Raw genomic sequence first — 14,166 nt, 5'->3', positions numbered from 1 at the left:
GTCTGACGTAGTTGTAATGTTAACGGAGCAATTAAGATTGTTCCCGTAATCTGAAGGGTAATTAGGCGAAGAAACGTTGCCACTGGCATCACTAAGAATTGTCTCCGCGCATATATCAAATACAGCTAAAAATATGAGGTCACGTTAAGATCATCCCATTGCAATAACTTTTGAAAATTATATTTATCACAAATATAGAATTTAAAGAAAAATAAATTATTTGGCCTATAGTAGTTCATTTACTGTGACATTTTCGGTTTAAAACATATTAATTCATCGTAACTAAAATAATAAATTTTTATACCCATTTTGCCGGCGTTTTATTACCCTACCTTGCGTTGCCAACAGCTGTGATCCAATAATCAGAAATGCCAGAATCGTCGCCATTTTGCACTCCTTAATGTATTCTGGCTTACCTACTAAAAATAAAATATGCTTGCGCCATAAACTACACATATATATCTTTAGAAAAAACGACAAAACTGAATCAGTGAATTGATATATCGTATAGCTTAGAATCTCAATGCCAAAAAGGATCGCTCCTTTCTGCATTTCGTTTTTGGCGTCACAATTTGATTTCCTTTTAAACGCTTTAATGGTTTGACTGACACGAATGTTTGTTTTCCAATGGAAATTTACATTTAACAATGGCAAGTGAAATGGACCGACCACCTTGCTTCCTTGCGATTTACGTCATCGTACTATTTTTACCAGTGTTGTAATGACTTTGACTTAAGTGCACTTAATTCACTGTTTTCAAATGACTTGACTTTATTGACTTAAGTCATTTGGACAAAATGACTTGACACGACTTAAGTCTTTTGGACAAATATATTTGGTTGAAATAAAGTGTTTTGTTTAAGTATGTTTATCTAAATTTTTGCACATAAAACAATTTGCTTACTATATGTTGCGTTTTTCTTATTTTGTAGTTCAGTCATTGCTCATAATCGTACGAATTTAAATATTCTAATGGTTTAACATTTTATCTTTATCAAAACGACGTGACTTGAAGTTGCCTTGCTCTAATTATGACTTGACTGGGACTTGACTTGCGCAACTGATGACCTGGACTTAACTGGGACTTAAGTCATTTCAAAATGGCGTGTTTACAACACTGATTTGTACACACAGCCTTGCTCGTTTTCTTGATTGTGTGTTGTCCCCGGTTTAGACTCTGGCATTCCTATTGCACGTAGTAAAAGCGCTACTTGGTAATATTCGGGACAACAATATAAAACAACTCCGATAGCTTATCTATAAATGTTTACTGTCATGTAAAATTGATCATTAATCTGCTAACTCAATGTGAAGATGTCCGTTGTTGCCTACTCGTTTGCCTTTGATTTGCGTCGCACCTACAACGCTAGAGAAATATTGACTTTTAAAGGCTGACATTCGAACGCATTTTGTCAGACAGAAATAGTTACTGGATATCAGGTGATGGTCAAAACAAAAAGCAATACGATCTGTTAGACTTTTCTCACAACAGGTATTATGGATTTCCGACGAGTAGAAAGTATCGAATAACAAAGTATGAAACAAAGCAGTAAATATTTTTCCGAAAGACCAATTAACTTTTTTCGATTTTACAGGACCATATAAACCAGTGGTTCTTAAACTTTTGTGTAAAAATTACGCAACGGTCCCCCAGCATTTTTTTTAATTGCTCACGGTCCTTAAAAATATACACAAATAAACTCAAAATAACACGTTGTTTTTAATTGTATCAATTAGACGGGTGCACTTGCTTCTTTGCTATCAGTTATGTTAACCTCTAATTAACGAATCACTTTATTTGAGTATAGCAATCACGAACAGTTTTAAAACCGTGCCCACAGTGGCAGCGCAGCAAGCTGTGAAAACGTAATTCTTACTAGCACAACGCAACACTATGACGTCACAATGCACAATTTAACTTGAGCTTGCAATAACGTAAATGAAAAACTGCTCAGCTTGGTTTGGAAAAGTAAGCTGCCTGAACATTTAATTGCACAAAAAAGTATTTTCTTCAAGAGCGTCGTGTTGATTTTTTTGTTAGGTGCTTCGCGGTCCCAGAAAATTGTCTCGCGGACCCCAGTTTGAGAACCACTGATATAAACAGTACCGAAAATAGCAATATCGGTATCAGGGTCAACCTGCATGTGGAATTTTGCGATTAAACTTCGCCATGCGAGGATTGTACACAAGTATCGGCTATAGCAGGGCTTCCCAAACTTTTTAATCTGCGATCCCTTTAAATTTATTAACGTTTTTTTGCGATCCACAACAAAATCAAACTAGACGGGGGTGCGGTTGTTGCATATTTAATCGGGGGGTATATTTTCAGGGTTTAGTGTATATTTATAATTTTTGTTTTCATTTTTTTCTTTTAGGGGGAGGGGGGATTGTGGACCGTTATAAATAGTGTTACTTATCAGGGTTGCTTTTAAATATTATTAATTTAACTTTGGTTTGTGTTTTAGTATAAACGTTGTCTATTCTTTTACTTCCTTAACTTGTTTCTGCAAGCAAAAACAGATATTGGCCGAAAATCACCCGCCTGAAATTATGTCTTAGATACGAAAGGGGTAGTTGCCAGGGTTTAATTTTCTTTTTCGTTAGTTTGGTAAAGACTATGCAAAATTAATTTTAGAATCGTCTGTAATCAAAATATTTTATTGTTTTATATTTTATTTTTGCCGTTTCAAAACAAAAATTCTAATCTCAGAGACAGTGACAAACTGGCATTGAAAGCTTTACCTTCAAGAAAATTTTCAGGATTTTTTAACTTATGATTCAATCTGGCGACATAATTCAGGAACGTCATATAAATGAAGTTTCTAGCAATGCCTCCCTGCTTTACGATGAATGAAACTTTATTTTATACTGGCCTTGCCTTTTCATGTAATACCGCGATAACAAATAAAAATACGGCAAGGTATTTGGGAAATGATCGAGAAATATATTTGATAAATAGAATTTACGTAGATAATGAGTGCGGCCATGTTATTGAATTTTGACGAGGTAACTTGTTTAAAAAGCAAATATAATAATTCTCTTAAAATTATTTAACGCCTATAGTTTGCTATGCTTTTGCCAATTTTACTCGGTAATATTTTACCCTGGCTTGGTCCGCATTCAGCTTTATGTTTTGCTTGCTGCGGCCCTGGTACAATTTTAATTTGTTTAGGCCTGGTGTTGATATGTTTGATTAGAGTAATATGCGCAACAGGTGCAAACAGAGAGGCGTACACTGCCACCAGATTTCGCATTTATATTTGCGGCAGTAAAATATGTTGTTTTGTAAGAGTAGTAAGTTATTTTACTAAGTAAAACCTCTTTCGTAAATGCAAGTCGCACGCGCCCAGTTTTACTAACGCAGCCACTTCGAACAATGAACGTTGCACGCGCGGGACAATGAAGCGCAGCGTTGCACGCGCGGGACAATTAAGTCTTTCTGCCGCTAGGTAGGAGTAGATAGCTAAAAAGAGCTAAAACGATGACGTCACGATATTTTAGGTTTTTTGCTCCCCAGTCAGAGGCCCCTAGGGGTGAAGACTCATGTCTACATCGATAGACGGGGGTGCGGTTGTTGTATGTTTTGTCGGGGGGTATATTTTCAGGGCTTGGTGTTTATTTTTTGTTTTCAATTTTTAATTTTTCAATTTTAATTTTTTTAAATTTCAATTTTTAATATTTTTTATTACTTTATTTTTTAATTTTTACTATGTTATATTTTGTATTGTATATTTGGTATATATTTTTTTTCCTTAACTTGTTTCTGCAAGCAAAAACAGATATGGGCCGAAAACATCCCCATTTAACTTATAGCATTGGTGCGAAAGGGGTTCATAAATTGCGTAATATTGGGGAATGATCGAAGCATATATTAGACAAATAGAATTGACTTAGATAATGCGTACGGCCATGTTATTACATTCTGGCCAGGTAACACGTACAAAAAAAACGTTATCATTCTCTTAAAATGGTTTAACGCCTATGGTTTCCTATACTTTTGCCAACTTTTACTCGGGAAATTTCTACCATGTCTTTGCCCGAGCAATCACTGTTTAAACAGACTTTAAATTTGTTGTTTGGAGCAATACGAAAAACTCTTTAATGTGCCAAATACGCCACCTTTTAAATCAAACATTTTGCCAATCTAGACCAAATAAACACAGTGTTTTTAAGACTTATTTTTGTAAGGCACCATGTTATGACGTGACTGTGTAACGTCTTCGCTATAAAACTGCAATAACCTTGAGTATTTTGCTCACTGCGCCCTTGTACAATTTTAAGTCGTGCAGGCCTGGTGTTGATATGTTTGATTGAAGTAAGATACGAAACAGGTGCAAACGGAGAGGTTACACTGCCCTAAGGTTTCGCATTTAAATTTGAGACAGTGAAATATGCTGTTTAGTAAGAGCAATAAGTTATTTTGCTAAGAGAAACCTCTTTCTAAAAAGCAAGTCGCACGCGCCCACTGTTAGTAAGACAGCCCCTTCGCACAATGAACGTTGCACGTGTGGGATAATAAAGCGCAGCAGGATCCCAACCGCCGTCGCTTTGCGAGCTGAATAAGGCAAGTTATATGAACGCATTCTCTGTTGAAGTTTTTCTGCCGCTAGATAGGAGTAGATACCTGTATAGGACTAAAACGATGACGTCATTGTTTTTTGTCCCTAATTAGAGGTGACTAAGGGTGCGGACTCAAAAAGCAAATGTAACCCTTCTCTTAAAACTTGATTTAGACTATACATTCAAAATCATTATAAAATTTAATGGTTTTTGTTTACAGCGACTAAATATTTCATATTTACAAAAAAAATTCTCCACCGCCCCCCGCGTCAAGTCACCCTCTACCACAACATTTTATGTTTCTCATGCGTCCTGCGGTAACAAACTAAATGCCCACCCCAGCGCTAGACGCTCGCTCACCCAATAACACCCTATTGACACTTGATTATTAGGCGAAGCTTATCGCGAAGTAATTGGTCGCCCGAAAAAACGCTGACACCGCATTTAAAGCAAGCATTATAAATGTGTCGCCGATATTCTGCTTTGAACATCCCTACTCGCAATGCTTCCCTGAGTTAATTGCACGGTGGATGAAAGTTTATTCACGGCCTTACCTCTTTGTGTATTACCGCGACAATAAAATGAAATACGATTTAGAGAATATATGAAAAAACGTTTTTTAGAGAATATATGAAAAAAAATTGGAGAATATTTGCTATTTGCCCATCTCCATCTCCAGCCTCACAGCCATTTTACATTTTATTAAGTGTCTAAATATTGTTTAAAACTACATAAATCATTCACAACAAGCTGACAAATGCAATATATATATATATAAGGCAAAACTTTAAACATGATTAACCTGAGGACATCTATCATGCAACATTTAATAAGTCGCTTTCCTGATGTCAAGTGTCGTCATAAAAGTAAAAACAAACATGACCAAAAACTTTTTGTGAATTGTCTGCCTAATTTATTTTCATTAAATACGTATTATTCATAATAGTATTGGTGATTGGCAGTATATAATTTCCGCTTGTGTCAAAAAATTAATTCATAAAAATCATTATTTTAGGAACCATGGTCGGCGTGATCAAGAAATAAAGGTTATCATTTGAAGTTTGCCGACGAGGCGCAATAAGGTATCTTATACTTTTAAATACAGAAAACAATGTAACGACATTTCCTATATGTGGGCGCAATAAAATTAAAAAAAAGATGCCTGCCACAGCAATGTGACGATTAAGGCATATTATCCGAAATGCAATACTCACAGTATAAATAAAAGAATAAATTAGAAAAAATGGAACTTGGCAAAAACATGAAAACGAAAAAGTTACGAGAGAAAAGTGCTTCATGAATGTACAAAAGCGACTATTAATGACGAAAAGACACCAAAAAGAAGAAATCCCTGCGACCGAGTTGAAGAACTGCTAACTGTTGATGCAGTGGTGGTAGAGGTGGTTGTGGTGGCTTCCGACATTATTCCTGAGAAACACAGTTTCACATACTTCAGTTTACTTGATACACATTGGTTTATCTATTAACCAGTGTTATAATGACTAAAGTCATTGACTTGACTTAAGTGTACTTAAGTCACTGTTTTCAAATGACTTGACTTGACTTAAGTCTTTCGGACAACTGACTTGGGTTAAAATAAAAAGATTTCGCTATATACACCAATTTTTCTACATAAAACAATTTTCTTGCTATATGTTGTGTTTTTTTGTTATAGTTTAGTTGTTTTATTGCCCGTAATCGAGCTAGTTTACCAATGAGTAATTTTACGAATGACTTGACTTGGACTTAAGTTATTTTACGAATGACTTGACTGGGACTTTAGTCAGTTTGAAAAGACTTGTTTACAGCCCTGCTATCAACTTTAAAAAGCTGCGCTGCGCAAAAACGAATTTCTCAACTTATTTGTATATTAACCTGTTTAAAACTTCCTAGTCATTGGACAGTTTGTTCTGGCGTTTACCACTGCTAGTAAAAACAAAGATTTGTGAAAAACTGTCAACACCCTAAAACGAGGTGTTGTGTTCGCCAAGTCTGCACTTACCGTTGATCCAACCTGTATAGGAAGAAACCCTTGTGTAGATTCCGGGAGCTCCGACACCGGCGCACCCGTAACCGTACGATGTGATGCCAACCTGTGTCCAAGAACTTTCATCCACAAGAACAGCGAGGGGTCCTCCTGAGTCGCCCTTTGTAAGCAATTTGGTTAAAAAATGTATAAAAGAAAGGGATATATTACGCCCCATGGTCTATATCGGATTTCCTTATCTTCGGTATGCTTCGCGAATTGATACGTTTTTTAAATTTATTGGCAACATCCTGACATCCTGAGTCATTTGCTGTTTGAATTCATCAGCTTTATTTATTAGTAGCGATAGCTGTAAGGTTTAGTACACCTTTTAAAATTTCAGTGCTATAGTTGCTTAATTGTGATTGCCTACATTTTGTCGCTAAGTACGGCTTAAAACAACTTTACGAGAGGACAATAAACAACTCGTTGTCAAAAAGCAAGGGTAGCAAACTAAAATTCATGGATATTTTTGTACAAGGACGACGGACATTTGTGATATGGTTACTGATCCTCGTATGAAGTATTACTAAATTTATAGTACTGTAAAGCGAGCTTAATATCACCAAATCTTTTTTTACTTTATCTTTACCATTTTGCTTTATAAGCATCACCTCTTACCTGGTCTGCACTAAAAGACGCGCTGCCATTTCAGTTACTAAAAAATAAATTCTACCCGGCAAGTATCGATTCCTCCGTTTGTTACGTCACCGGCGCACACTTGTGACGAAAGAATGGTGGCATTTTGCAACGTCGCCGCGCACTCAGTATTGGTAAGGATCGGGAGTCGTACTTGTTGAAGTTTGGTGGGCGTCGGTCCGAATTGCTCTAAATTGTTTAAAGGGTTTAATTGCTTTTAATGCTCAACATTTTTGCAGCAAAATTGGAACAGCCTTTGTCAGAGATTTGCTGGAAATAAGTTTTTAAAGATTTGCTGAAAAAAAAATAATTTAAAAGATTTGGCGGAAATATCCTTATTAAGTATATAAAAAAAATCGGATTCTGAAACACTTACTCAAACTTCCCCACCCAGTGGCAACTCCAAATGCAATTCCGTCGATTTGTGATGCAGATGTTGGGAGACATATGGGGCGAACTTGTTCGTTAAACACCAGTGGTGTCGCCAGCCTTACCAATGCAATATCGAAGCCGAGTTCAAAGCTAAAAAGCAAAGGCATAAAATGAAACGATTGTTTGGCATTATTCTGGGGTCGGCAACCTAAAGCCCACATGCCGGATCCGACCCACCAATGTAAATAATCGAGCTGGCGATCTCTAATACAAATTGGGCACAAGCCAATAACCCATATTTTTTACTATTTAACCTCTTCTTTAATAAATGCACGTTGCGGCGTATATAGCAATTGTTTTGCGCAAGGTGTTTTTATATTCCCGGACATCATTTTAGCTCGTTGTGATAGTACTACTTTAAATCTTAGATAAAACATAAAATATACCTTTTTACTTCTTAATTTTTGTATTTTTGTTCAACAAAGTTGATATATTATAAGACCAAAATTGATCCGAAAGGCCCCAATAAAAGACATAAACAAAACAATAAAATATTTTACCTAGTGTAGGACTCGTGAATGTGAATCTCGTGGGCAATTGAAGTTTGTGGAGCGACTTCGTTGAGCGAATTTCTCCCTGCTGATATAAATGTTCCACTTGCTCTGTAATGAAATAAATAATTTTGAACAGTTGGGGCCACATGTGTTTCTCGAAGATTTTTCTTAAGTCAATTGATATAAACCATCTTAAGAACGGGTTAATAGGTTGCGTTTTTTACATGGTGATCTACTCCACTTTAAATCCTTAACAAATAAATATACACGGCAATATGGCAAGCTATTTCGTAAGAACATGCAGAACAATATTGATAAAAAAAAACACCGTCTTTTTAGGCAAACAAAAAAACGCTTCTTAACTTACACAAACGATTGCAGGCAATGTGCAGCACTTAGTATCCACTCGTTGCCGATGACTGTTCCTCCGCAACTGGGGTTTCCACTTTGTGTATTGGAGATCGAAACTTGCCAAGGCCACGAGTCCACAGCAGCCTCGTTGCCGCCCACTATGCGGTTGTCCTAAACAAGAAGAGGTTTTGTCTTATGTCGACTAGGAATATCCTAAAATATCAGACCGGAGCCCATAACCGATACTAAGTGATAGTATCGGTACTGGTCCGATACTAGGTTGGTATCTGTGCCGATCCGATACCACAAACTCGAGACAATTTCAAATACTTTTTGACTATTTTAAATACGTAAGTGCGAAAAAATTTCCAGCTTCGCGCGAATCATCTCTCTACGCCCGGCTTGTTTACGTTTTGATGCGGTCTTTTGAACTAGATCAGCGCTTCGTTACCGTTAATGGAAAACTTATTCAAAAATATTGGACATATATATTTTTTAACATTTTGTATTTCTGACAATGTAGTAAAAACTTGAAAGAAATTTAAAAGAAATGCAGGTATACCTAAAAAAAATCGCGCCCTGACTTAGAAAGGTTAACAAACACTACACGAGATTAAATATTAGTTATCGCGTTTACATAAATAAAGCACCATCAAAATTAAAGCGTGTCCAATATGTTTACTATTCCTATTTGGTGGATCATCATGTTGTCAGCTTTGGCTCTGTTGGATCATGGCAGAAATCATTTGAACACCCCTGCGTTAAGGGTAATATAGCCGAGCAGATAGCAAGGAAGCAAGTGCAACCGTCCCATTTTGATACCATTAAAAACAACGTGTTATTTTGTGTTTATATGTTTATTTTTTCTAAGGATCGTGAGCAATTTAAAAAAAATTGGTGGGACCATTGCGTAAAAATTTTTTTGAGAACCACTGCTCTAAATAAATTATGATTAATATTATTAGCCTTATTTGACATAATTTATCGATTTTAGCTTTAGAATTATCACCGAATTTTTAATTAGTACCAATAGTGTTCCACTGTATTTCAAAACCAGTTCCGGAGCTAGATGAATCGGAAAGACATTCAATTCTAACAGTCGTTGAGACAGCGGCAAACGTTTTTGGCTTTTGGGTTCCACAGAATGCTTGTCCAGTGTACTCAAATTCGAAAGCAAGAATTAGCATGGGTATAGGTTTAGATAGACGTCCAAAACATGTTAGGTGTTTATTTTATGTTTCTTAGTTGATTTCTATGTCATTAATCGAATAGAATAGCACTGCATACAGGCGGTGACTTCACTTAAAAGAAACGTTGTAACATACAAACCACTTACCAACTTATCTCCACCATAGACCTTGATGTAATCGTATCCGCATGAGTCGTGAACTTCCAGATCAATAGTCGCGAATGTAATCGTTATCACCTACAGAGTAATTCCGATAAAGATAGAGAATGTAAAGTTGTTTGTACGACCGTATGATACTTAAAATCTGTTAGAAACCAATTTTATATTTTTAAATTTCGCTTGTTAGAAAAAATCAACTGACTTATGAAGAAAATATTCTAGTTCCCAGGGTAGCCGGGGGATTGTACAACCCCCGAAGCACCGGTTAAGTTTGTTTCCCCGCAAGCTGGATATATATATAAAAAAAAAACGGTTTGGAAAATTATATTAAACCATTACAAACTAGATGAGTATAGTCATATGAAATGTTGCCCATAACCCTGTGCACTATTACCAATCATTTGTGCTGCGATTGCCAATTGTTTGAAAAACGCCAGGGCAGTTTGGCCAGTGAGTAAAAGCAAAACTAGTGTACTTCAAAGCAAGTTTAATACGACTTTGCCTTGTTTAAAAATTTTGACAAAGTTACATATTAACATATCTTGTACATTTGTGCAGCATAATCTAATAACATGTATCAATGTATTACACATTAAATGGGCAGTAAACAAAAATCAATCGAAATTTAACTCAATTTTACTGCAAATAAAGAAACAAAACAGTCCATTTAAACGCACGTGTTATTTGAACACTCATTTCTTCACCACACGCAATGAACACATTCAATTTAGATATAAAATAGCTGACGAAATGATTGATTTAGCTAACAGATGCCTGAAAGTAGAAAAAACGTTAGGAAAATGTTTACAATGCTTACACTCATGATTCGGCAAAGTCTCTTTAGTGATTAGTCTAAAACAGTATCAAAAGTATCGTTAAAACAATAAACAACGTAATATGTTCATCTGAGTACCATATCCGTGCAGATTGTTGGCCGTTGCTGTAAATATAAATTAATGAATTAGCATAAATAATAAAATACATCAAAAAAGGCTAGTAAACGTTGCTAACATGTATGCTATCGACGCTTATAGTTTATAGTGCTATCCAGCGAGGGCGAAGTGTTAAGTTTTAATTTGGTTGGTTAGGAAAGTAAGGTAAAGTTTAAAACTAAGTGTTGTCGGACACAAGGTTAAAAATTATTAATCCAGTAACTTGCTGAAATGAAGTCGCGAATTCGGTAAATCTACGCGTAGGGTGTTTCTATAGAAAACCTATCTGGAAACAAATTAAATTGTGTCTGACCTGAACTGCTAGCTGTGCTAGGGTATTTTAATGGAAAAGGGCCGCATGTTACCCACCCCTGGTCTACAGTATAGAGGTAGGGGTAGCGTAAGGATGCGATATGTCAGAGTTTATCTTGAGGATTGGATTAAATATAGCTGAGTTGTGTAGTGTGCAAGTAATACCCTGCATTAATGACCAACTTTACTTTGGTTTTCTTTATTGACAATATATTTCATTGGCGTAAGTTTACTCAAACAGCTTTACTTATATGTCTTAACTAAGTTAGATACAGTGTAGACGTAAAAAGGCCAAAAATATCGTGTAGGACCAAGTTGCTCTTTACGTGTTGACAGAGTGCCTTTTTTATAGGAGCAAGTACAATCAAATCGATTCATGTAATGCAGCTTGGTGTAATATATTTGTTTGTTCACCCTATTGTGTAATGTCAAGTTTAGTTGATCGGTGCTGATCTGAATTACTTTAATCACATGCCAGACAAAAACGTTAAAGGAATTCCATATTTATAGGTGTGACGTGCACCATTAAGCTATATTTATTTTTTTATTTTGTTTTTATATAGTGCCACCTAATTACCCCATTAAACTATAACAGCAGTATTGCGTTATCAAAATCTAACCTATCAGAATATTCCTTTACGATTAGAGTTTTCTTTTTGGATAATGTCACACTTACTTTTGGTAACATGTCTAATTAAGGTCAGGTGATAACAGGACACTAACTCAACGATTTAAGATAATTGATTTAAACTCTGTCTTATTTATAAATTAACTTGAAAGAACTAATCAGTGGATTGTGTATATAGGGTTGCCCAGTATTTTTTTAAGATACCAATACCAGATACTTTAAGCCAAGTATGGGCAATCCGACCAATGCCAAATGTCCTTCAAGGAAAACAGTGTAACTGAAAATAACTATATCGATTTAGTATTGAATCAACATCGAAACCAGCCTAGTATTTAAACTACTACCGATACTACCTTGCAGTCTACCATTGGCATTCGATATTCTAGGACAGAGTATTGAACGCTGACCTTAGTAATGTGAAATTTGCTGACAAAGTGATTAACTATACTTTTCTATACGATTAGGTGGCGTTTTTTATCGTCGCCAGGAGAGCTGTTTACTTGAGGAGGCGATACTTGTATTATCGCCGCAGATGGTGCTACAGGTTCGCTTGTTGTAAATAACAAAAAAGTTTGAAAAAATAGCGTAAAAAACGGTATAAGTGAAAGGCACCGAAGATAAAAGTAATTCGCTTTATTCTAAAATGGTAATACGGTACTGTAGTAATTGATAGAGTTACCAATATGCTACTACCCATTGGCGTCGGGCATCGGCATCAGACAATAATCTAGGACAGAGCTGCTAAGCTGGCCAACCACTGTTCGTAAATATTGAATATTGAACTCAATAATGTACAATTTAATAAAAAAAGTGATTAACTATACTTTTCGATTAGATTAGGTGGCGTTTTTGCGAAACTGGAAAAATAGCACATTCTTCCACAAGCTCATTTATATCACCTTAAGGCTGGTTCATCCTAGACGCGTCTAGCGTTAACGTAAAACGTTTTTAAAAAACACTTTCGGTTGCGGAAAAGTTGAAATATTTTAACTTTGACGCTTTCGGTTAGAAGCGAGGAAAATTGCCGTCATCGCCGGCAACGCGTTATGTGTGAACTGGACGACGTTAGCTGTTAGACGCCAGACGCTAATGCTAGACGTTAACGCGCCTAGTGTGAACCAGCCTTTATGCTTCCAAATAACTCGTTAATGCTTCCAAGATGCATTTGCACCATAATATATTTATAACAACGTTGACATGCCCTAGTAAAGTTGTTTCTTTTCGTATTTCGACTCATGCTAAACTAGATGTGTAGCCATATATTGGGCATCTCACCTTGTGCACTATTACCAATCGTTGGTGCTGCGGATGACATAGCAGGTTTGGTCAGTTAAGATAAGCAAAACAAGTATACTCAAAAACACGTTTTTCATGCGACTTTGTCATGTTTAAAACATAGGAAAAGGTTATACATTTATATATCTTCAGTGTTGTTCACTTGTTTCAACAGTATACTGTACAAACATGCATTAACGACTCACACATTAAATGTGCACTGAACAAAAATCACTCAAAATAAAATGCAGTTTTGACAAGAGAAGAAAACATGCCATTTACAAGCATGTGTTGGCTAAACATGCATTTTTACAACACGCAACAAACACATTTAACTTAAACAAAACATGGCTGACTAAATGATCAATTTAGCTAACAGCATTTCAAAACTAGTAAAAACGTTGGGAAAAAATTTACAGGACTCGGCAAATGCTCTTTAGTCTAAAAACACTATCAAGATTATCGTTAAAACAATAAACAAACGTAATGTGTTCATCTGGGTGCTATATCCATGCAAGTTGTTGGCTGTTGCTGTAAATATAAGTTATTGAATTAGTATAAATAATAAAGTACCTTAAAATAGACAGGTAAAACGTTGCTAACATATATTCTATCGCGCTCACAGCTCGATTTGTTTTACTATCCAGCGAGGGTGAAGTATTAAGTTTCAACTGAGTTAGTAAGGAAGGTAAAGTTTAAATTTATAGCTAGTTGTGACTGAAGAGAAATTAAATTTGGATCAAAACGATTTATTTAGCTTTGTGCACATTTTTGACTATCTGTGGTGCTAAATGAACCAAAATCAAATAAGTAACATTTACATAGCTATAACGCCCTATATTTGTTGAATAGCATAGCTCGCCAAGTTAAAAAATTACAATCTGTGCTTTGGATTTGGGCAATAAGCAAAGACTTAAAAAAAGTTGTTCTCAATGTGTCATGCACAACCGAAATAGCTGTAACTTGTTTTCACAGTACGTTATTCGCGGTTAAGTGGTAAGGCAATACGTTAAGTGGTAAGGCAATACTTTACAATTACATGCAAATAAAGTATCACTTAATGGTTTGTTTTTCCAAACATCTAACATTTTGTAGTTCTGTAACTGAAGCAACACCACCAAATGCAAAAAAAATGTAACAAACAATGTAAATATACACACCAGTCGTAT

General features: G+C 35.8%; 1 protein-coding gene across 1 annotated transcript in view; it reads right to left on the bottom strand.

The window, feature by feature from the left end:
- The window catches only part of LOC146163747 (transmembrane protease serine 9-like), a 50,076-nt gene that overhangs the window by 20,319 nt on the left and 15,591 nt on the right, over positions 1–14,166 (bottom strand). The window lies entirely within an intron of this gene.

The sequence above is a fragment of the Ascidiella aspersa genome, chromosome 2 (genome assembly GCF_963924565.1).
Source record: "Ascidiella aspersa chromosome 2, kaAscAspe10.2, whole genome shotgun sequence".
Taxonomy (NCBI): Eukaryota; Metazoa; Chordata; class Ascidiacea; order Phlebobranchia; family Ascidiidae; genus Ascidiella; species Ascidiella aspersa.
The sequence above is the reverse complement of the archived record's forward strand: the minus strand, read 5'-3'. Positions and strand labels throughout refer to the sequence as shown.